The 22271-nt window shown below is 45.1% G+C and overlaps 1 protein-coding gene across 1 annotated transcript in view; it reads left to right on the top strand.

Annotated features, from left to right (window-relative positions):
• The window catches only part of C5_1H1orf50 (chromosome 5_1 C1orf50 homolog), a 98522-nt gene that overhangs the window by 25172 nt on the left and 51079 nt on the right, over positions 1 to 22271 (top strand). The window lies entirely within an intron of this gene.

Genomic DNA, 22271 nt, shown 5'->3' on the forward strand with positions numbered 1-22271 from the left:
GGTTGGAGTTTGAGGACGTGGGTTGGGTTCTTTCTCGCAGGGCTCCGAAAACGGCGCCTCCTGCAAGAGGCTTGCATTGGTCTTTGTTATGTTTTGATTTGGCATGTTCTTGTGGTATGCATTCCGCAATGTACCATACACTACTGCACTTACCTTAAATACTCTCTCCATGGACTGTAGGCACTACGCTACTCACCCTCTCCACGCTGCTACAGGGCTGACACTACATTTTGGACCTGGAACATTAGGGTCTGACTGATCACCGAAAGGCACTCCTTATGCATGCGCAGCTTATCAGACACCAATTTGTTTCCTTCAGGAGACGCACCTCCTTCCTGCTACTTCATCTGGGATACTATCTCCGACACTGGGGTGAATCATACACTTCCTTCTATTCTAACTACTCTTGCAGCGTCTCCATCCTTTTCAAAAGGGGCCTTCCTTGGCACAACACTCACTCTTCCATTGACTCGGAGCGCCACTATGTGATCCTTGCTGGCATCTTTACAATCAACGGCTGATACTAGCGGCACTTTATGGTCCTAAATCTGACGACCCTGTCTTCCTCACACATGTCTGGCAACTTATATCCTCCCTGGGGCCCCATTCCCTTATTTGGGGGGGGGGGGCAACTTTAACATAGCTCCTTCGCAGGCGCGAGACCGCTCTGGAGACCACATCCAACACCCATAAGCCACTACCCTCCTCCACTCAATTATGACTGATAACTCCCTTCTGGACGCCTGGCGACATGCACACCCTGGCAAGCGCGAGGGAACCTGCGTTACAGGCCCGCTTGGATCCCGGTCCCTCCTCGACCTCTGGATCACTACCTGTACCATGGAGGTGGTTGCCTCTTGAACCACCTCCATGGACCACATGGCCCGCACTCTGTCCGACCATGTCCCCGTGTGCTTATGTCAGCGACTCCCGCTCGCACTTCGCCGCATGTTAGCATGGCGCCTACCTCCTAATGCTCCTCAACTGTCTGGGAGGCCTTCAAGGTTGTGATCCGGGGGTATGCATTGCCAGGCAATCTACAGTGCTGAAATCTATCAGGGGTACCCTCTAACTTCTAGAGAAAGATATCAAAGCTTTAGACCTTTTAGCAATATCAAGATCCCAGCCCTGCCACACTCATCGATCAGAGCCAAGCTCACTAAATTTCACGAGGAGGCTGATCGAGAGGTCACATTTCCTAGTAGAGAAGCCTGTGCTCAACGTTATGGCGAGGGCGACCGACCCAGCAAGACTCTTGCGAATCTCCTCTGGCAGCCGCATGCCTCTTCTTACATTACAGTACAATAGGGGGTGGTGATGGACGGAGCATCTGAACCAATCAAACACTCACACCCAGTCAAATGATCTGGATTTTATCCATCACCGTTCTTTAGCCCACTCTGCCACCCCAGTTCAGACATGGCCATATGCAAATCAGTCTGACCCTGTGCCTCATGGGAACAGTCCAGCCCGAACTGCCAAGCCATGACTTCCCTGGACCGGAAACAAGCTTCCTAGGACCGGTTTCTGGCATTTCAGCTGTCTTCAGCCAGGCTTGCTTGAATCCAGTGGCAAAGTGAGCAAGGGACTCACGTCTGAGCATACCCTGCCAACTTATGGCGAACAAAGCGGTGCAAAAGGGGGTGGTGATGGACGGAGCATCTGTACCAATCAAACACTCACACCCAGTCAAAAGATCTGGATTTAATCCATCACCATACTTTATCCCACTCTGCCACCCCAGTTCAGACATGGCCATATGCAAATCAGTCTGGCTCTGTGCCTCATGGGAACAGTCCAGCCCGAACTGCCAAGCCATGCCTTCCCTGGACCGGAAACAAGCTTCCCAGGACCGGTTTCTGGGCAGGGTATGCTCAGACGTGAGTCCCTTGCTCACTTTGCCAATCTGGTTACCAAAACTTAATTTCTCATTAAACCAGATGCCAACATTTTACACAGGATGACTAGAAGGGGAGGGACAGGGGGACTTAGTCGGCCAAAAGTAATGCCAAAAACAGAGGGGGAAACTCCCCAAAGAAGAGAATCTCAGTTTTGTCTGCATTGCATTTGAACTGAGCCGAAACAAGCCAGCTAAATACTGTAGAGAGGCAGGTCTTGACATGAGATGTGTCAGCCTTGTGTTTCTTCCAGGTAAACAAGAGTTGCATATCATCTGCATAGGCAACTACTTTGGCACCCAGATCCTCAGCCAGCTGAATAAGAGGAGTCATGTACAGATTAAATAACAAGGGACTAAGAATAGACCCCTGAGGCACTCCTGTCAGCAAATCTTGAGATGATGATACAAAAGGGGGAATCCAAACTTGAGTTCTTTTTTCCAGGAAGAATTTCATCCACTCCCAAGAAGTACCGATGATGCCAAGCTTGTGTAAACGGGCAAGGAGAAGTGAATGGGGGACAGTATCAAAAGCGGCTGAAAGGTCTAGCAGGACCATAACAACCCTGCCCCCAGCATCCAAAGTCTCACGGATAGCCTCTGTTACTACCACGAGAGCCGACTCAGTACAGTAGGTGGCCCTAAAACCAGATTGTGCAGGGTGGGGAAGTCCATGATGTTCAATAAAAAATGTGAGCTGCTTGTTAACCATTTTTTCACAGACTTTAGCAATCGCAGGTAGCAGAGAAATCGGGCGATAGCTGGAGGGGAGAAGGGGGTTGAGAGTGGGTTATATTAATAAGAGGAACAAGAAGCGCCTGTTTCCAATCAGTAGGCACAGAAGCAAGAGAGAGTGAGGTATTAATCAACTGGTTCACAAAGGCATTAAAAACAACCGCATCAGTGGCCATAAGATTCACAGGGCATGGGTCATGCAGAGAGCCTGATTTAAGGCAAGATAAAGCAGCAAGGGATCTGGCAGAGAGACCGGTTCAAATGCACAAAAGGTGATACAAGAAGTGAAGCCAGTCAAATAGTCGGGGAACAGCTGAGAGATCTGGCTGTTAAAATGTTGAAAATGTGATTGCAGTGACCTGACATTTATTAATAAAAAAAGGTGGAAAGTTATTTGCACCATTCGAGAGAAGGGGTGTGGGCCACATTCATTGCGTTGGGAGAAGTGAATCTTTTTACAATGCTAAACAACTCTTTGACATTATTACTAGACTGAGCAATTCGGTCAGTGTAATAAGTCCGCTTGGCCAGTCTAATGGCCCCATAATAAGCCTTTTGGGCCAATTTCAATGTGGTCTTGCCCCCGGAGTTATAGTCTTGTCTCCATGTTCTTTCCAGCTTTTTACAATGTTGCTTCAAAAGTTTAAGCTGGGGTGAGAACCAGGGTTTAGGCTGTGGGCCATTATGGTGTCTAGGTTTGACTTGTGGGGATAGATTGCTCACTACCTTCTCAATCCAACTGTTAAAATGGGCAAGAGCAAGACCAAGATCATCAGGAAGCGACAGCGGACATTCTGCTAAAGCTAGACAGAAGGCCGCAGGTTCTATTTTAGGAGGTATCCTACCCCGGCCATTGAAACGAGGCCTGAGGGAGGGATGACCTTTACAAATCTGCCAGGAAAAAGGAATCCGGTAATGGTCGGTCCAGGTAAATGGTAGAGGGGGAGAGACCACCAGAGGCAAACTGGAGCAAATTACATCAAGCGTGTGACCACCGCAATGAGTCGGAGCAGTCACATATTGCTAAAGTGAAGACGATTGTATCACAGGTAAGAAATCATGTTTGTCACTCCCGTTGCTGTTATCAATGTTGATGTTACAGTCACCGAGAAGAAGAAAATGCGAATATCGCAAGACCCTAGACATGGTCCAGTCGGTAAGCAGTTTAGGAAAAGGACCGTCAGGTCCAGGGGGACGATATAACAGTATCCCGCCAAAGCAGTAGTGAGGGGACATTTTGATGCAGAAGTCAAGGGCTTCAATGGCAGAAGAATCAATCAATTCCCTGCATTGACCAGTCCCACTCTTCCCTCACAATCACAGCAACTCCCCCACCCCGCCCAACTTTGCGATCGGCTCTAAATATCTTAAACCCATTGGAGATAGCCATTTCCACAACTGGATTGGAGGAGGGTTTAACCCATGTTTCAGTAACGAAGAGAAGGTCCAGAGACTCGTCGATCAACAGATCAAAAATATCCTGATGATGCTTAGGGATGGAACGGGCATTGATAAGACAAGGTATAAACATTCTGTAGCTTTCTTCTACCCATCGTCTCATTTAAGAAGGTTGAGGGGAGCCGGAGGAGTTCGAGTCTGCACTTATCACAGGTGTACTTATCAGCAACCGCAACCTCCCATCTCCTGGATACCACACAACTATAAGAGTTTAAGGATAATAGCTCAAAACCATCATACGTCAACGTTCCAGCCTTGGTTTCAACCTGAGCACCGGCATAATGACTGACGCCTGGCACTTCCGGGACGCTGACAGGCGCAGACAGGCTTGCCTTAAGCGCGCCTTCAGCGTGCTGGTGGCGCGGTAATGCTGCGTGCATTTTTAAGCCCCAGCCCTCTGGAACCACTAGAGCACTCACTAAGCAAGATGGTGTCTCTAGTGTGGCACAACCAGGAAGTGGGAGCCCCAAGGGAGAGTGGAGGGAAAAGCGGCGAGTGAAGCAGCCGAGAATGCCCAATTTAGTAAGTTGAATTCCCCGTTTTCCAGATTCTATTTAAGCACGGTAAAACATTCTATTTAAACACAGTAAAAAATCACCAATATCCAAATGCTAAAACATATATTTAAGAACACAGTAAATGCAGAGTACGGTTTAAAAATAGCAAGGTACGCTTGGTAAAAGTCATGGTCAGAGCAACATGCAGAAGTGACAACCCCATTTTTCCACTTGCTCCCCAGCCCAACGTTGCGCTTGAGTTTGTTCACTCCTCTAACTTCCCAAAGAAAATAGTCACAAGACTTTATACTCGTACACTAGCTGCTTCCCCCATCAACACTGAATGCGCTCCCAACGTGTGGGGTGCAGACTTAGAAAGAGACCTCTCCCCCGAACACTGGCAATACTGCTGCAACCAAATCAAACGCCTCTCACCCAATTAGTTTTTTTTAAATATCTACACAGACTCTACCGCACCCCTACCTCACTATACAAGATGGGCCTGATGGACAGCGACAGATGTGTGCGCTGCTCAGCACCTGACGTGGATTTCGCACACCTGGCCTGGTTGTGCCCCAGGGTTTCCTTTTTCTGGCTGGAGGTGTGCACCGCCATTAGCGAAATTACACTTGAGCACATCAACCATGACCCCCTGCTGTGCTTCTTGGGTTATGTCATTCACATATCAGATGCTAACCGCTAATTTGATTGCGATGCTCCTGGTGTTTGCCAAGTGTCGGGTGGCCATTCACTGGGGATGTAAACCGGCACCCCAGGTCAAACGCTGGTTGGATGATGCAGCCCATTGTCGGACGCTCCTTGGCGAATTCTGGGATTGGATGCCAGTGGCTAGTATATCCCCAGACATATTGGGCCCTCTCATTTCCTACCTCCACCAACTGGCCACCCCAGATGAACCTGCAACTGACTCCCCTATAACTGACGCTCAGATTGCCTGTGATGACTCCGCGGATGTAAATCCTACCCCTGCCCCCGACTACTTGAACCCCTCCACAGTGCAACAACCATAGCTCCTATGTAGATGTACTGCGCCCTGTTAACATCTATCAACTTCTCTGTATTGTCGATTTTATCTGTACGTGCAACCATTATTATTCTAACTAATGGAGTGACAACCTGTAACATGCCTTAATTTCTTTTTCAATAAAGGTTTTGAAAATCAAAAAAGAAAAAAAACTATGGCAAAGAAAAAGAAGCGCTTGCTTGTTATGTGCACCTACAAAATAGGACAATCATCTGCATATTAGGCTTTTTTCCCTTTTGTAAAAACTATGCTGCACTGCATGGCTGGATCCATTGGCAGTGCCAGTAGGTCCCAAGGGCCAGACTTATTGGCTTTGCTAATGATTGTTTCATACTCCTAGGATGTAACACACTTCTTATTATCAATAATCTGATGTGCATGTTGGTGGACCTGTAGTACCCATACTACCAGTTTGGATCAATACAAACATGGGTGTTAGTTGGTGGGTGTGGGTGTCTCTAAATGCTGTTTATCAATGTATGCAATTACAGAGATCTTTACAGGTTTGGCAAACCTAGCACCTGCCCAAGGGCCCATACAGTCAAAAGTGGAGTGTGTCCAGGAAGAGCTGCCTGGCTGAGAACATATATGTGGTACAAATGCCTACTTTGCAGACAAATTCATAACTAATCAATGTTTTTTATTTGAATTAAAACAATCAAATCAACAATATCACAAACAACACATAGCAAAGTCAAACAGATAGTCCGTTATAACATACATTTTTTAAACCTGTTAAAATTGAACTGGGGCATATAGGTGGTGCGATAACGAAATAATGTAGCAATTGGTGATGCACAGTCTAATCCTTTTCAGAGCATAAGACATTAGATTGACTACTCCAGAGATTCTTCCTCTATCCCCTGATTTTTGCCATCACATGTGCGTCTTGCCTGCATTCAAGGACCCAAGTCCACACTGGTGGATCTAAAAGTGACTCCTTTTAATCCAAGGGGAAAATGAACAACATAATTAAGAGGAATAAAATGGCGTATAATGTCAAGTTTCGAGCCACTTGCAAAGGGCAGTAAACACAAACTGAGTCTTAAACCACATAATTCGCTTTTCTTGGTATTATATAGGATTTTCTTTACGTCACCAAAAATGGTTGCTTATTAAATTGTTAATGTGGGAACACATATTAAAACTGATTTTAAGAGAGTAGCACATAAGAATTTACAAAGCACTAAATTAATTTGAAAATCATTTAATTATAATAATGACACTGAGGGTAGAAATGTATAGGTTGTTCAAAAGGTTCTGAAGCTTGTAAACAAATGTATATAAAAAAAACAATTCTGAAAAGTTACGACTGTTGCATGAGAAAAGGTCTTTGTTTTATTACTCAAATGTTCCGTAAAGTGCCGAGCCATGGTGCAGCGTTACCTATGTGCAGAAATAAGGAAATGAATGATACCCTGAGTTCCCAAAATGTGTAAATTAAGTGAATTAATGAAAATAAAGGTGTCTTTCGAGTACTAAACAATTTGCGATCCACCATGCTAAGCCTCGATTAGATTGGATACATTGGAGCCTGCTGGCAGTTGATGTCTTGGCCATTCTGGGGTATTGTGTCCACCCTCACCAGCGATGCTTCTTGGTTGGTGCCAGATAATCTGCAAGACAAATTGGATTTCCTTTTAATTTGTTGTGACCTAAGTTTTTATTAGGAAGTCATATGCCTAAAAAGTATACACATAGTTTGATCTGTGTTGTCAACAAGTCCACACGGCTACCTGTGAAAATGGGGCTGACGTTCATGATGGGTCTTTTGCCTTGCAGGGAAAAAACTGTTTTATCTATCTACACCAGTGTTTCCCAAACTGTGGTCCGCGGACCCTCAGGGGTCCGTGACACATTCCCAGGGGGTCCGAAGGCAACAGTTTTAAAAGCACAGAAACCTTTCTTGTATAATTAGCAGCTTTCCAGAAACAATAAAAGTGTCAAGAGAATGCCAGTGATTAATGTACCTGCTGGAGAGCGAGGAGAGTTTTGTTCAGTGGCAGTTTTGATTTAACTAATGTAGCACAGATGGTTAATGTGCCTACTGCAAAGAATGTGTAACATGCATCTTAAAAAGCAGTATATTATGTGCCTAGGTTCGTAGTTACTGCTTTTGTCACAGAGATTCTTTTGTTACTGTGCACTTCATAAGTGACAATCGTAATCTAGCAGAGGGACCTATAAACTGTCATCAAAGAGCTGCTTGCAAACTGCATGGTACCAGTTAGTAACTTATATTTTGTCCCAGTTATTCATTATCCTGATGCTACTAAAAAGATATATTTGGTTGGAAAAACATTTTTAATGTTAAAGTCAATGCTAGCCACTGTGTCATGTTCTGAATCCTGAGTTTGTGCTTGTCCAGACCAAGCACTCTTTAAACATTTTATATACACACTGATTTACATGTATGATTCAAAGTCTCTATATGTGTGTGATGTAAGGTGCTCTGACATCCTACAATGGTATGAGAGATGCTATAAAACAAATGAAATACATGTGACAGAGGGGCTATTACTTCAATATAAAATACTAAGGGCCAGATGTACGATCTGTTTTTATATGCGCGAACGGGTTCGCAAACCTGTTTGTGCATGCAAAAACCTATTGGGCCATGTACATAGCCTATTTTGCGAGTCGCAATTTGTTTGCGGCTCTCTAAATAGGTTTTGCAACTTGCTATTTGGAAGGGGCATTCCCTTCCAAATAGCGAGTCTCAAAACCATGTACAAATGTTTTGCGGTTGCAAAACAGTCACAATTACCACCTACTTCAACTAGATGGTAATGCATTCGCAATCCCCTTTGCAAAAGCATGCAAAATTATTTTTTGAGGGCAGGCAGCTGCCTGCCCTTAGAAAATGAAACGAAAATGTTTCATTTTCCTTTTTTTTTAAATGCATGGTAAACAGGCTGCCTTTTAAAAACAAAAACTGCTTTATTTAAAAGCAGTCCGAGACATGGTGGCCTGCAAAGCCCAGCAGGCCACCATCGCTGGGAGGGCAGGCATTCCCAATGGGCTCGCAAATTGCGAGAGGCTCATTAATATTAATGAACCTCGCAATTTGCGACCCCATTGGGAATCCCAAACAGTGTTAAACACACTGTTGTACATTTCATTTAGCAACTCGCAATTTGCCACTCACAATGTGCCGCCAATTGCGAGGCGCTAAAAGAAATGGTCGTACATCTGGCCCCAAAATCCTTAGTACTTTGAGTATTTGTTTTGTGTGCACACGTCTGTATTTTTTTCGAATTACTGTTTTAACCCCTTGGGCGCAGCCGCGATTCTGCGCTTGTGCGGCGTTTTTTGTAGTGGGCGGGTTCATGACGGCCCCTAGCCGTCTTCAGCACACGCCCACCGTGATGCATGACGGCTGGGGGCCGTCATCAGCATCGAAGGGGTTATTGTCAGATTTAGTCTGACTGACGTGGCGTATTCATGGAAGGAATGCTGTAGGTTGCGATGTCAATTTAATTGTCTTTGTATTGGCTACTGAAAAGCGCAGTTTTTCCATTACAGTTAAATCCTCCCATCCTTAATTTATAGAACAGCGGTCTTATTTTAGATATAGGTCGGAGCTGACGACTCAGGCTACCGGCAGTTTTTAGTATATACTTTCAACCTGTTTAAATAACATTTGTAATAACTAAAGGAATAGGGATCCTTACTTAGTGCTTGCTATAAACAAAATTGCCAACCTCACCTATCTGAATTGAATTGGGCTGCTGTCAACGGTAGTTTTTGTGCCCACTTGGATTTTCTGCTGCCTATTTGCCCACTCCTCGCGGCCCCCGCTTTGCGGGAGCCGCTCGAGGTAATTACCTTTCCGGACTCCCTGATCTTGGAGAGGAGCCGTCGAGGGACGCCAACACCTTCTCAGGACTGCGAGGACCAGCGGGCGCTGCGTTCTGAGACTCGCCGCAGCTGGTCCTCTTCCCGCCCCCTCACGCCTGGACTATAAGAACAGAGGGCTGGCACTGCCCTGTGCGGCTGTCAACGGTAGTTTTTGTGCTCAATTGGATTTTCTGCTGCCTATTTGCCCACTCCTCGTGGCCCCCGCTTCGCGGGCGCCGCTCGAGGTAATTACCTTGCCGGATTCCCTGATCTTGGAGGGGAGCCGTCGAGGGACGCCAACACCTTCTCGGGACTGCGAGGACCAGCGGGCGCTGCGTTCTGAGACTCGCCGCAGCTGGTCCTCTTCCAGCCCCCTCATGCCTGGACTATAAGAACAGAGGGCTGGCTCTGCCCTGTGCTGCTGTCAACGGTAGTTTTTGTGCCCAATTGGATTTTCTGCTGCCTATTTGCCCACTCCTCGCGGCCCCCGCTTCGCGGGAGCCGCTCGAGGTAATTACCTTGCCGGACTCCCTGATCTTGGAGAGGAGCCGTCGAGGGACGCCAACACCTTCTCGGGACTGCGAGGACAAGCGGGCGCTGCGTTCTGAGACTCGCAGCAGCTGGTCCTCTTCCCGCCCCCTCACGCTATTTAGAGACAGCCCTAGACGCGCTAGCGGGACGCGCGCGGGGCAAAGCGCAGAGCGAAGGGCGGGCCCTCTTAGGCCCTCAGAGGCCTGAGGAGACTGGACTGGGCACTAGACGCTGGTACTTTTGGGACACTTTATAGACAGGTACTGCATGTGAACTCCTGTTATACTCATTTGGGTGTAGGTTTTGAGCGTTGACGCTCTATTGTCTTGTTATTATTATCTATTTTAACTATTTTACTTATCCTTTCAGAATCTGTATGAATTTAAGCTAGTATGATGTCTAAGGAGAAATTAGACAAAGGGCCTATGGATAATTACTTAATTCAGAAAATTACTCAGATTAATTCTAATAGACGGGCCTCTCTAGGTCAGGTGAATCTATCCGTGACCCAGGATGAGGCGCAGTTAATTGATATATCTACGCCTAAAAATCCCCCTATTGCCTTTGGAAAAGTGGTCACTGCGATAGCACAGGTGCATGCTATAAAACTTGCCGATCACTTAGATATCGTGGAAAAACAACATCTCACACCCCCAGTAAGAATATTTAAAAAGGCAAAATCAAGAAAAAGAAGGGGGAAGCAAAATTACAAAGTACAAATAGCTAAAAAGAGCACACAAGTGGTTAATATAATACATAAAAGTACTTTTGCGGATCATATAGGGTCGGCCCCATCGATAACCCATATACATAGCAGTATGGAAGAAAATAGGTCACTTAATTTAGGAGACAGGGGGGATAAAGATGAAGTATCAGATTATTCTACCGCTGAGATCTCCATTTTAAGTACTCCTGTTAGTTTGCAACCTCCCCACATGAGTTTGTGTAGTACTTATGTGGATGAAGGGTTATCAAACTCCCCTAGATTTTCTCCAGCATCATCGCCAAATACAACCCAGGTGTCACCGCCTAAAACAAATACTAACATCACTAAAAAAAGAGGGGGTTGTCCAATGAAGACTAGGGAAGCTAAACTACAGAAGAGGAGTCCAATTCCAGTAGTGACTTTACCATCCCTTCCGACCTTACCTCAAATGATAACCCACCCTTGTTCTCTTAGTGAGACCGGTTTATTAGTAAAACTAGAAAGCCTGTTCAAAGTATTAATTCAGCCCCTGCTAGAAAAAATAAATCTGTGTAATACTAGACTTGACCAGCTAGATGGTAAAGGAGGGAAAAATACGCTATTACTAGCTGATCTGGTACAGGGGATGAACCTTATAAAATCTAGTGGTCCATCCGTTTCAATGACGATTGCTCCTAAACAACCCCCACCTTGTCTACCTCCCCCTACAAAAACTGCTCAAATTGGGGTTAAATCTACTGGGCCGACACTAAAAAATGCTCCAACTACATCTTTGTCAAAAAAGAAGCCCGACCCTGAAATTAAAACTGTAAGTATAGTAGGTGGCCAAGGCGGGGAAAACATGACTGTGGAAGAAAGGCCACAGATATTGCAAACTAAGGCCACAAAGGAGAATGGTACAGCTAACTCTAACAATAGAAAATGGCACCCACAGAGAATTGTTGACCTACCACCTGAAGCTGCTCCTTACACAATAGTCATGGCGGGTGTCCCTGAGTTACTTATGGATATTAGGGAAGATCATAGAGCCTTAAGAAACAAAGTGACACATTGGCTACATAATAATAGACCCCTGCCTGCGCATATTAATGGAGAAATCCTCAATGTGAGGCGATCAGTTTGGGTGGGCTCTAGACCCAAAGACAAGAAAGGGGATGTTATTATTGTAAATTTCAAAGATCATAGAGCGGTCCGCCATATAGGAGATTGGTATGAGTCAAGAAGTAGTGACTCTATTCCCACCCACTATCTCAGCTACTTTTATCCTTATTGTCCAGGGCAAAACCCTGGTGATAGGGATAAAGTAAGGTATCCTGCAGATTGGATTAGTTCAAATCAACGTGGATACGGCCCGATTCCTCTATTCCAAACCCGGAGACAGCCTAATTTTAATCAAAGACAATTTCCTCCAACAATGTCTGGCTTAGATTATGGAAATAATAATTGTTTTTGGGAGAATAGAGATTTCCCCCTTTCAGCTTATAATCTACCAATTTATAATAGATTTGATGTTTTATCGGGCCTTGATTATGTCGATTGAAAAAAAAGGATGCCGACCAGAAAATTACTCTGGGTACAGGAAATCTGACCGACTCCAAAAAGAACCATAAATGTCGGCCATGGGGGAGGGTTGTAAATCTACCTTATTTTCAGAATTGTCCCTAAATATAAATTATGGTGGTAGTGAAGAGCCTCCCCGAAACATTCTGAATACCCAGGAAGTAGAGGTGGGGGATAACAGTGGGGGAGTAAGCCCTCCATGTAAGGAGACATCCTGTGGTACCCCCACGGTAGAAGTTGAAGAGCCTCCCTGTAACATCTTGAACACCCAGGAGGCAGAGGTGGGGGATACTAGTGGAGGAGTAAGCCCTCCATGTAAGGAGACATCCTGTGATACCCCCTCGGTAGATTTGGAATTAAATAATAAAAAAGGGAACTCCTGCACATTTCTATCCTGGAATGTAGTAGGACTAAAGAACAAGATAAACAATCCATCCTGGGAGATAATCCTAAATGGGCGGGATGTCGTGGCTCTTCAAGAAACTTGGACCACGGACCCAGTGTTTATAAGTGGGTATAGAACCTTCTTTACCTCGGCCGAGGGGGGCCAATACGGACGTGCGAAGGGAGGTCTAATAACACTTCTTTCTAATAAGCTTAAATATGAGAAAGTACGTTTTAAGTCTAATTCTAGTTACTACCAAGTAATAACCCTAAATTTAAAAAAGGGAGTTAATGTAGTCTTGATACATTTCTACAATAACATTTTGAAAGATGAAATCCCGAAAACCTTAAAAACACTTAGGGAAGATATACAACATGAAATAGACAAATCAAATAAGGAAATGGTAATTTTATGGGAGGGGGATTTTAACTGTCCACTCTGTACAAAGGGAAAAAAGGGGATCTGTGGCTTAATGTTAGAACAAGATATAAATCTAACACACTTTGATCATTCCCTGATTGGGGATCTACTTAATGAATTAGTATTTATGTATGATCTGGGCTTTGCAAACGAAATAGCTCAGAACCCTACTTCTTTTGGGCCTACATTCATTGGCAGAGGAGCTATGTCCACTATTGATTTTATTCTTGTATCAAATAGTTATAGCCATAGGATCAATAGCTTAGAGATTTTAGAGCTACCCCTAAGTGATCATTTGCCCCTATCATTAGAGGTTGAGAACCCTTTCTATGATCATTCTGAACATACTCTTACCTCATATATCGCCTCTGATGTGAGTTTGGGAAGGCAAAATGGGTACACACTAAAATGGGGCAAAGTGATGCCAGAAATGTTTCTTGCAAAGCTGTTAAATGCCTGTTCAGATAGTTTTTCTATTTGTCTTGGGGAGACGTCTCAGCCCAATCAGATTTTAGAGCATTTTGATAGAATAGCTCTCGAAATTAAGAAAAGTCTGTGGGAGGAGGTAAAAAATAGGACTAGGCGTACTAAAAGCTGGTTTGATACCGCTTGCACCAGGGCACTAAGTGATCTGAAACATGCTATCCACAGGTCTCCCCGGGATCTTTTAGGAATAAGAGGGTTGAGGAAAACCCATAATAAGGCCCTGAAAAATAGAAAAAACGCTATAAAAAAGGAGGCCCTAGAAGCCCTCTGCGAGGCTGCACAGTCAAAGGATGCATCTGCTTTTTGGAGGGCTGTTAACACTCCCTTCCTCTTCGATAGTCATAAGGCCCGCATAGAGACAGCGATTACCGAAGACGAATGGGTGGAACATTTCTCAACTTTATATAGCTCGCCGGATGCTCCCTACACTACAAATGTTCTTAAACTGGTGAATGGTGGAATGGGTGATGAGAATCTGGTGATATCCCTGGAGGAAGTTTTAACAGGGTTGAAGGCAACGAAGGGTGGAAAGGCTGCGGGACCTGACGGGATCCCCGCAGACTTATATAAAGCAAACAAAGAGATCTGGGGTCATGTGTTGGTACAGCTTTTTAATGCCGCACTTGCCAATGGTTTAAATTCATCCTGGTTTACTTCGATAATTGTGCCGATTTACAAGAAGGGTAATAGACAAAATTGTGCTTGTTATAGGCCAATCTCCCTTCTTGATTCATCAGTAAAAATTCTTGGTAGAATTATCTTGGGAAGACTCCAGAACTGGGCGGAGGAAAATGAAATAATGAGCGACCTGCAGTATGGTTTCCAGAAAGGTATGGGAACTGTCGAACAATGTTTAAATCTAATGATTATCCAACAAAAATATACAAGGGTTAAAGGTGAACGGTTATATCTTATGTTCGTTGACTTGTCCTCGGCATTTGATTGCGTATCACACACTAAATTGTGGGATATTCTGAAAGGGCTAGGCGTGGAAGCTTCCATAATCTGTTTCCTGAGAGATTTATACTCAGGAGCCACAGCCTCAGTCCGATTCGGCTGTGGGGGAGAATGTACTAGAAGATTTGGAGTGGGACGCGGAGTACGCCAGGGGTGTGTTCTGGCCCCCTTCCTATTTCTTCTTTACATTAATGGACTTGAACAACGCCTCCTCCAGGAGTGCAGGGATGTGCCCAGGGTGGGGAAGAGGTTGATCCCTGTGCTCATGTACGCGGACGATGCCGTCCTAATGGCTCGTACCCCCTTGGCCTTACAAAAATTGTTATTATCATTTGAAAAGTTCATGTTGAGCTTAGACTTGAAAATTAATTGTGGTAAAACATACTCCATGAACTGTGGTTCAAAATCTGGGAAAAAACTGAAAAGCATGTTTATAAAAAATGTTCCCTTGGAAAATATTACTTCTTTCCCCTATTTGGGTATTTTGTTCCATGAACTGGGGGGATGGATAAGTGCTATAAAGGCCAGAACTCTTTTGTTCCAAAAAACTATAATGGCCATCAAGTCTTTTTAAAAAAAGCTGGGTAATAAACCTATAAAAGAAATCCTGACTATATACAATGCTACATGTATATCCGTAGCCCTCTATGGTGCGGGACTTTGGGGTTTTTCTAACATTGAACCATTACAAATTGTTAAAAACAAATCCCTGCGGGATGTTTTAGCTGTACCGCGGAGTGTTTCAACTTATATTTGTCATATGGAACTGGGCCAACCCCACATATCAGACTTAATTAGAATACAGTCCCTTCTCTTGTGGCACAGGGTATGGACCACTACCGAATGTGTAGTTAATCGGGCTGTGAAACAGGATATATTGAACTTGGAAAATATGGGTTCCGTTGACTGGCTAGTATATATTAAACATTTTATGATTAATATTGGACACTCCGAATACTATGAGGACCCACCCTCGATGGGAAACATATCCAGAAAATTTCTGAAAAAACTGAGTCTGGAATACCTTGAGGACAAAAGAAGGTGAGCGGAAGCCAGTAAAAAGACAGTCACCTTGCACAACTTAATATTGACTGGTGTAAAAGTACAGCCCTATTTGACCCTGTCGATGTCAAATTATGATCGATTTCTTTTAACCCGCTTTAGACTAAATCTTGTTTTTAGACTCCTGTCCTTCCCAGAAATGAATTTATGGTCGCAACATTTACCCACCTGCCCTTGTGATGATTCCTCAACCCAATCCGATATTCACATTTTATTTTTCTGTAAATTTTATATTATACCTCGCAGAAAAGTTTTAATCCCCTTTCTTAAATACATGAACCTAAACAGATGTCGTTTAGCCTTTTTAGAATGTCAGAGAATGGATACAGTCTTAACTGTTGTTGTACTTTTAAGTTATTTTAAACATGTGCTGAAATTACAGAAAACTATTGGTGTAAATGAAATACAATGATTTTGTGTGTTTTCTAATCATAGTCGTATAAAGTGTAATTTTCATGTTGTTACTTTTATGGTTAATGATTTTAATCGAATAAAGTACTTTCTGATTCTGATTCTGAACTCATACAAATTGCTTGGGGGTCCCTGGCTTCCAGTGGTGACTCAATGGGGGTCCTCAGGAGTCACAAGTTTGGGAACCACTGATCTACACTATCAACCTACCTATATTAGCCTAATCATGTGTGGCCTTGGAATGAACATTAAACGTGGAGCTGAATGTGTAAACACGTTACACCAGCATTTAAGAAGGCAAGTCTCAAGTCGCTAAAATGTAAATGTATGCATAGAGCCGCCTTGTCAACTGGCAATACACACAAAGCATCCTGACGCCCTGGATGATTTCTCATTTGCAGGTAACACATGTGGAGTGTAAAGTACTTCAAGGATCTGGTCAGAGTTATGCAAGCTTACCAGTGGCCTGAACAACCTAGGCAGCTACATGCATACCAACTGTGGCTGCTTCGCGTATTAGCAATTGGTATATCCTACTTAACTCAATCAGAACAACAAATCTAGAATGAAACCTTAGTTCAATTAGGCATACGATTATTGTTACCGGGTTTTGCGTCAAGGCCCACAGAACAAGATTTTTTTAGTTCTCACTTCAGCCGAAGTGAGTGTTATTTATATTGCATAACAGAATTTCACATACAAAAAGGCATAACATATTACTGTCTGTGTATTTATGTTAAATACATTATCACATTTGAAAGTGATTTGTGAACCCCAGTGACGTGACCATAACCAAGTCAGTGAAATATAAATGGTGCTACTGCAAAAATTGTGGTGGTGGTTATTGGTAAATAAAAGAGGAGCCAATTAGAGATGAAATACAATCAATTCTTCATGGACAACTAGGGTTTGTTGAAGGCTCTCCCTTTTTAGGTCGAGCAGACTACTCTCAATGCGTGAGCATTGAGAGTCTGCTACAGACCTAATGTGGCCCGTATTCAGGAGAGTGGACAGCTACTAGACGCGCGCTTTGACGAGGTCAGATTTCACCTCGGGAGCGAGCGTCTGGTAGCTGCGCATGCGCAAATCAAATCCCTTGCTCACACACACACACAGGCAGCCCCCACCCCTCTGCATGCACGCACACACACAGGCGCGCGCATGCACACGCAGGCATACGACACACATACAGGCACACATACAGGCACACTATCCCCTACCTCGCATTCTCTCTCAATCACACAGTCACGCATGCGCACACACATTCCCACACGCGCGCACACTCTCCCCCTCCCCCACCCCTCCCAGGCATACACACAGGCACGCACGCACTTCACTTCAGCCCTGGGCCCCACTCACCGACTGCGCTCTTCCGGCGGGCTCCTCTCGCGCTCCGCGCCTCACGGAGCATCTCGTCTCCTCTTCACAATCGGGGCTCCCTCAGGTCCGAGGAGCCCCGCAACAGGCGCAACACTCCTCCTTCTCCCCGGCCCCCTCCTGGGGACCCGGGCTGATTCGGACAGGCAGGGCGCTCCATGCGCCGGCAGCTCGCGGACCTCGGGAGGCGGGACTTCCGGTCGGCCGCGACCGGATTGGCCGGCCGGCCAAGAGCTTCCGGGTCGCCGCGGGACTTGTATTTAATATACAGTCACCCTTCTTCCCTCATTGTCGTCCCCCTCCCCCAGCTGCATGCCTCCAGGACAACATACGCAGTAGATCTTGGATTTTGGCAGCACATTAATCATGTGCATCAGATGATGGCTTAGCGCGATAAGCTGAAAAACAGGTACGTGTGTGCTTGTTTTTATCAGCGATTGGCTCACTTGACTTACTGGTGTCGCAAAAGGATTCTTATCTTTATGAGCTCCGGCGGGATCCTCTTTTTCTTTTTTTTTTTTTCTTTTTCGAAACAAAAGAGCTGCAATAAATCATGGCCCGCCCTCCCTGTCTGCATCAGCAGCAGTCCCTGGCCCCTGCCTCTCCCCTGAGGAGAGGTCTTCCCCGCCTGACACCCCGTGTCCCACTCACAGCCACTTTAGCACTGTCTCTTGAGGTGGTGCCCTACGGGCGGGTTTCCCTTTCTCCCTCTAGCGCACGTCAGCCTCGCTCCATTGCCCCGGCTTCACCTCGTCTCCATGACAAAGTAGGATGTCCCTGCCCTCCACTACAGCTCTGCCTTGTTCGCGTTCTGGCACTAGTACAACCCCCAGCACACCCCAGGTTCAGCTGGATGTATTCCCGCACTGCTGACACGCTCTTCTTGGGGAACAGCCCTCACGCTGCGTGCCAAAGTTAAGTAAAGCAGCCTTTCCTCCCGGGACCTCCGGTAGGCATGTGTCCCACCTCCCGTAGTACACCCCTACCCAGACAGCTGAGTGTGGCGCCTGTCCCATCTCCTCTTTCGAGGAGTTCCTCTGCGTGCTGTGTGCTCAGTGCTGCGGCCAGCACTGCACTTCCTCATGAAACTGTTCCTCTACTTCCCCACTCTGTCCCGTTGCGCTTCTAAAACTCCATTCTTACCCTCAGCACTCTGTTTCTTTCACAGTTCTTGTTCGTGGTTTTCCCGTCTCTGTCTAGTCTAGCCCCGTTTCTTATTCGCTCAACCAATTTCCCTTCGCTGTTATTTCTATTTTCCATCCACTCTATTTTCTTTTTTATTATATTTATTTTGCAGTTGTATATAGCGCCAACTCGGCCCAAGGGTATTAAAGCCTTTTACATGAGCTGTAGTTAGATTATGACCGAACACTGCCCGAGTTCCGCACCTCATGAGGAACGGAAGGGAAAACAAAGTGAACAGGCCCCACGAGTGTTTTACGGGGAGTCGGCAGCTGTGCAACACACAGCTCCAGAGGTGAAAGGGCAAACGAAGCAAGTGTCTGCTTGGAGAAGGGAAAGGAGACTGGGAGAGCGTGAGAAGCTTTACATGTGAGACGAGGTAGACTGCACAGGATACACAGAACATGCTCCGAGGACAGAGGGGTAGAGAGCAGCGGGTAGAGCGGTAGCTAGATTGGCCGGCAGCCATATGGTTGGGTTAATCTGCTGCCTGTCAGGTTAATCTGCTGCGTGTCATGCATGGGCGTGAGGTAGGCGAAGGGGAGGCATGAACCAGGTGACAGCGGCACTAGTAAGCAGCACTGTGACACCTAAACACGGGGTTAACCACTGGTTTTAATCTGCCTGTCCAAAAACCGGTTCCCTTCCCAGAAATCCCGAGGCCCACTCTCTCCCAGCAGCTTCTGAGTGAACACTGCGTCCTGGTGCCGCACCAGTTTGCTGCCATTTCTGAATCAATTTGGGACTGCAGAGATACTGAACGCTGTGTTTGGAAGCGACCACTTCTACTACGAAAGGGTGGCACAGGAAAAAGTAGGGGAAGAACTATTGCACGGTGTATTTGCACACATTTCTAGGAATGAAACTGTTAATGAAAGTAGTTGGGTGTCCGAATGCAGCATGTAACTGTGCCTGCCTCCGCCCAGCTGCCTGCAATGGATATGGGTTTCAAGTCAGTGATCCCCTTTCTGTAATGTTTCATTAAAATGCCGCCCCGTTATGTTGCATCCTCTGCGTGGTTCCCAGACGGAGTAGGAAGACGCTACCAGCAATCCAGAAGGATGCAGCTGCTGTCTAGTTTCGAAACTCTAAGAATAAGCACCGGCAGCCTGACTGTGATGCAGGCGTTTGTTTACACGCATCACTGAGGAGAGGAGCGGTCATCCCTCACTGCTCAACTCTCACAGTTTTAATTCATGCTAATAAAACCCTCCCCTCTGTCAGCCAGAGATTCTTTTGGCCAAGCAGAGAGGGTATAAAAAAGGTCTCTCATAAAGCTGTTTTATCATCATCTGTGCTTTTTGGTGACAGTGGCTAATTTTTAATTGAATATTGTAAGAAATGAGATTTGTTCCCCTGTCCTCTGTTTTGATAGTAAAAAAATACCCAATAATTAAGGTACAGAGGGCCCCTCACAGATCTCTAGGTTTCGCTGCCACTGTGCCTGCTGCACTAGTAATATCTACACTCCTTTGCTGATGGCACGCGACGCAGCTATAGAATTGCTGCAAAATGTTTAAGATGCGATTGTCAGATATTCCTTTTTATGACGGGCACATGCTGGTGAGCTTTGCAAGGGACAACCGGGGGTAACAGACATTGTCATTTACAACGCCATTACTTAATTAATGCTTCAGGAAGGGGAAAAAACAATAACATTTCAATGCCAATAGCTCAAAACAATGTCATTGCGAGACCTATTGCATTGTAAATGCTTGTTGAAAAGAGTCAACGACATTTCGACCCTCTCACGTAACGGGGTCTCTTCAGGGCAGATATTCTGGGGACGACCAACACAATGTGTCTGCCCAATTTGCAGAAGTCCTTCTGAATATTATGGGTGCTTCTTGATGCTGATAAGGAGACTAGATTACCTTTATACGAAAGCCACAGCTTGGCTTCAGTTGTAGTTCACAGTAACAGTGACTACTGTAGGTCCAAAAATTAGTTGTGAGTAGTTGCCTAGAGGGTGAGGGCAGTGCTTCATTTATCACTTAGGGCCTGTTGTCATGAATTAGACTGGGGCCATCAGGATCGCTGTATTTAGTGGTCACTTACAAGGATATGGTCCTCTCTCAATAGTAAGTAGCCTAAATGTTGAGGTTACTGCTTCAATAATGAGAGGCAAGGAGCGCCGTAATGGATAATACCGGTGAACTTCAGGGAACAAATTACAGGACGGAAGTTGATAGGACGGAAGTTGATACTGGCAATATTCCCACCAGCTGGGATCGGAAGACCGGCGGACTGTCTTCAACCCCAGCTGGCGGGGATATTGCCAGTATCAACGCCCGTCCGGTAGATTCGTTCCCGGAGGTTCACCGGTATTCTCACTGGGGTTCACAAATCACTTTAAAATGTGAGAATGTATATAATGTAAATACACAGAGTAAATATTTTATGCCTTTTTGTATGTGAAATTCTGTTATGCAAAATAAATAACACTCACTTCGGCTGAAGTGAGGACTACAAAAAATCTTGTTCTGTGGGCCTTGACGTAAAACCCTGTTAAAATAATCGTATGCCTAATTGAGCTAAGGTTTCATTCTAGATTTGCTGTTCTGATTGAGTTAAGCAGGATATTCTAATTGCTGCAAAAAGTTATTATTTTTTATGAAAAATGAGTTCCTTGTGAACACTGTCTCTGCTACCAGCAATACCCAGTTCGCAATCGCAATGACATATGGGTCACTCTTGTTTTTTGTGTGAGAATTGCTTGGTGTATTACCCATGAGAAAATGTATAAATTCACAAGCCTGGCCATTTGCACTATAACATCATCTTGTAGTGGCAGACCCATTGTGCATGAAGTTAATTTCAGCTTGGAGTAATAGGTCCATTGTAATTGAAGTGTCTGAAAGATGTCAACAAATGGGAATTTGCAAATTGGATCTGTTCGAAATCTGGTCAACTTCGAAAGGGATATGCTCATAGTGTAAGAATTGGTTACATTGCCTCAAGCTTAATTGGCAGATGAGAGCTCATTGTTAATAACTGTTTTGCTTGTTACGCAGTTTTATATAGCGTAAACTTGACCCGAAGGTATTGGGTATCAGACTGCTTTACACAAGCACCAGTTGCATGAGGACACATTCATTTTTGTTAGGCACGGGGAGATTAAGTGGTTTGCCCAGAATCACAGAATGCTGAGCGTCATTGCCGAGACTCGAACCCGGTTCCCCAGATTCGAGTTCGACTTCCCTAGCCGTTAGGCCAACTCCTCTCCCCAGCTTTGAATACAATGTTTAAAACTCTCTGCTTGGAAGGCAGAAATGTATGCAAGTAAGCTTGCACCTACAATTTGCGAACCTCTGATTTACACTGAATTCCCAAAGAATCCCAGGCGTAGTTGTGAGAAAATGTCACTTGGAGATTCCCAAAAGTAAATGCACGTATAAACGAAATGGAATTGAACGTGTACCTTTCGCTCATGCAGAAGTTCCACAATAAATTACATTTACACTTTCTAACTTTTTTGTTTGTTTTGCCCTGGACAAATATTTTTCTCCATAAAGAAGCCCTTTCCCAACACACCAACCAATTTTGGATATGACGTGGAACAGGTTTGTTGATTCCCACAACCCTGTGTGTTTGTGAGGGTTCCCTACCTATTGCATATGACCCTGCCCTGCAATGCTCACTAGCCATTCTTGTGCCAAGATTAATTCGCACATTTTGGGGTAATGTAAGTAGGAGTAAATCATTAGTATATATGGTTTAAG

This window comes from Lissotriton helveticus, chromosome 5_1, assembly GCF_964261635.1.
Source record: "Lissotriton helveticus chromosome 5_1, aLisHel1.1, whole genome shotgun sequence".
Lineage (NCBI taxonomy): Eukaryota > Metazoa > Chordata > Amphibia > Caudata > Salamandridae > Lissotriton > Lissotriton helveticus.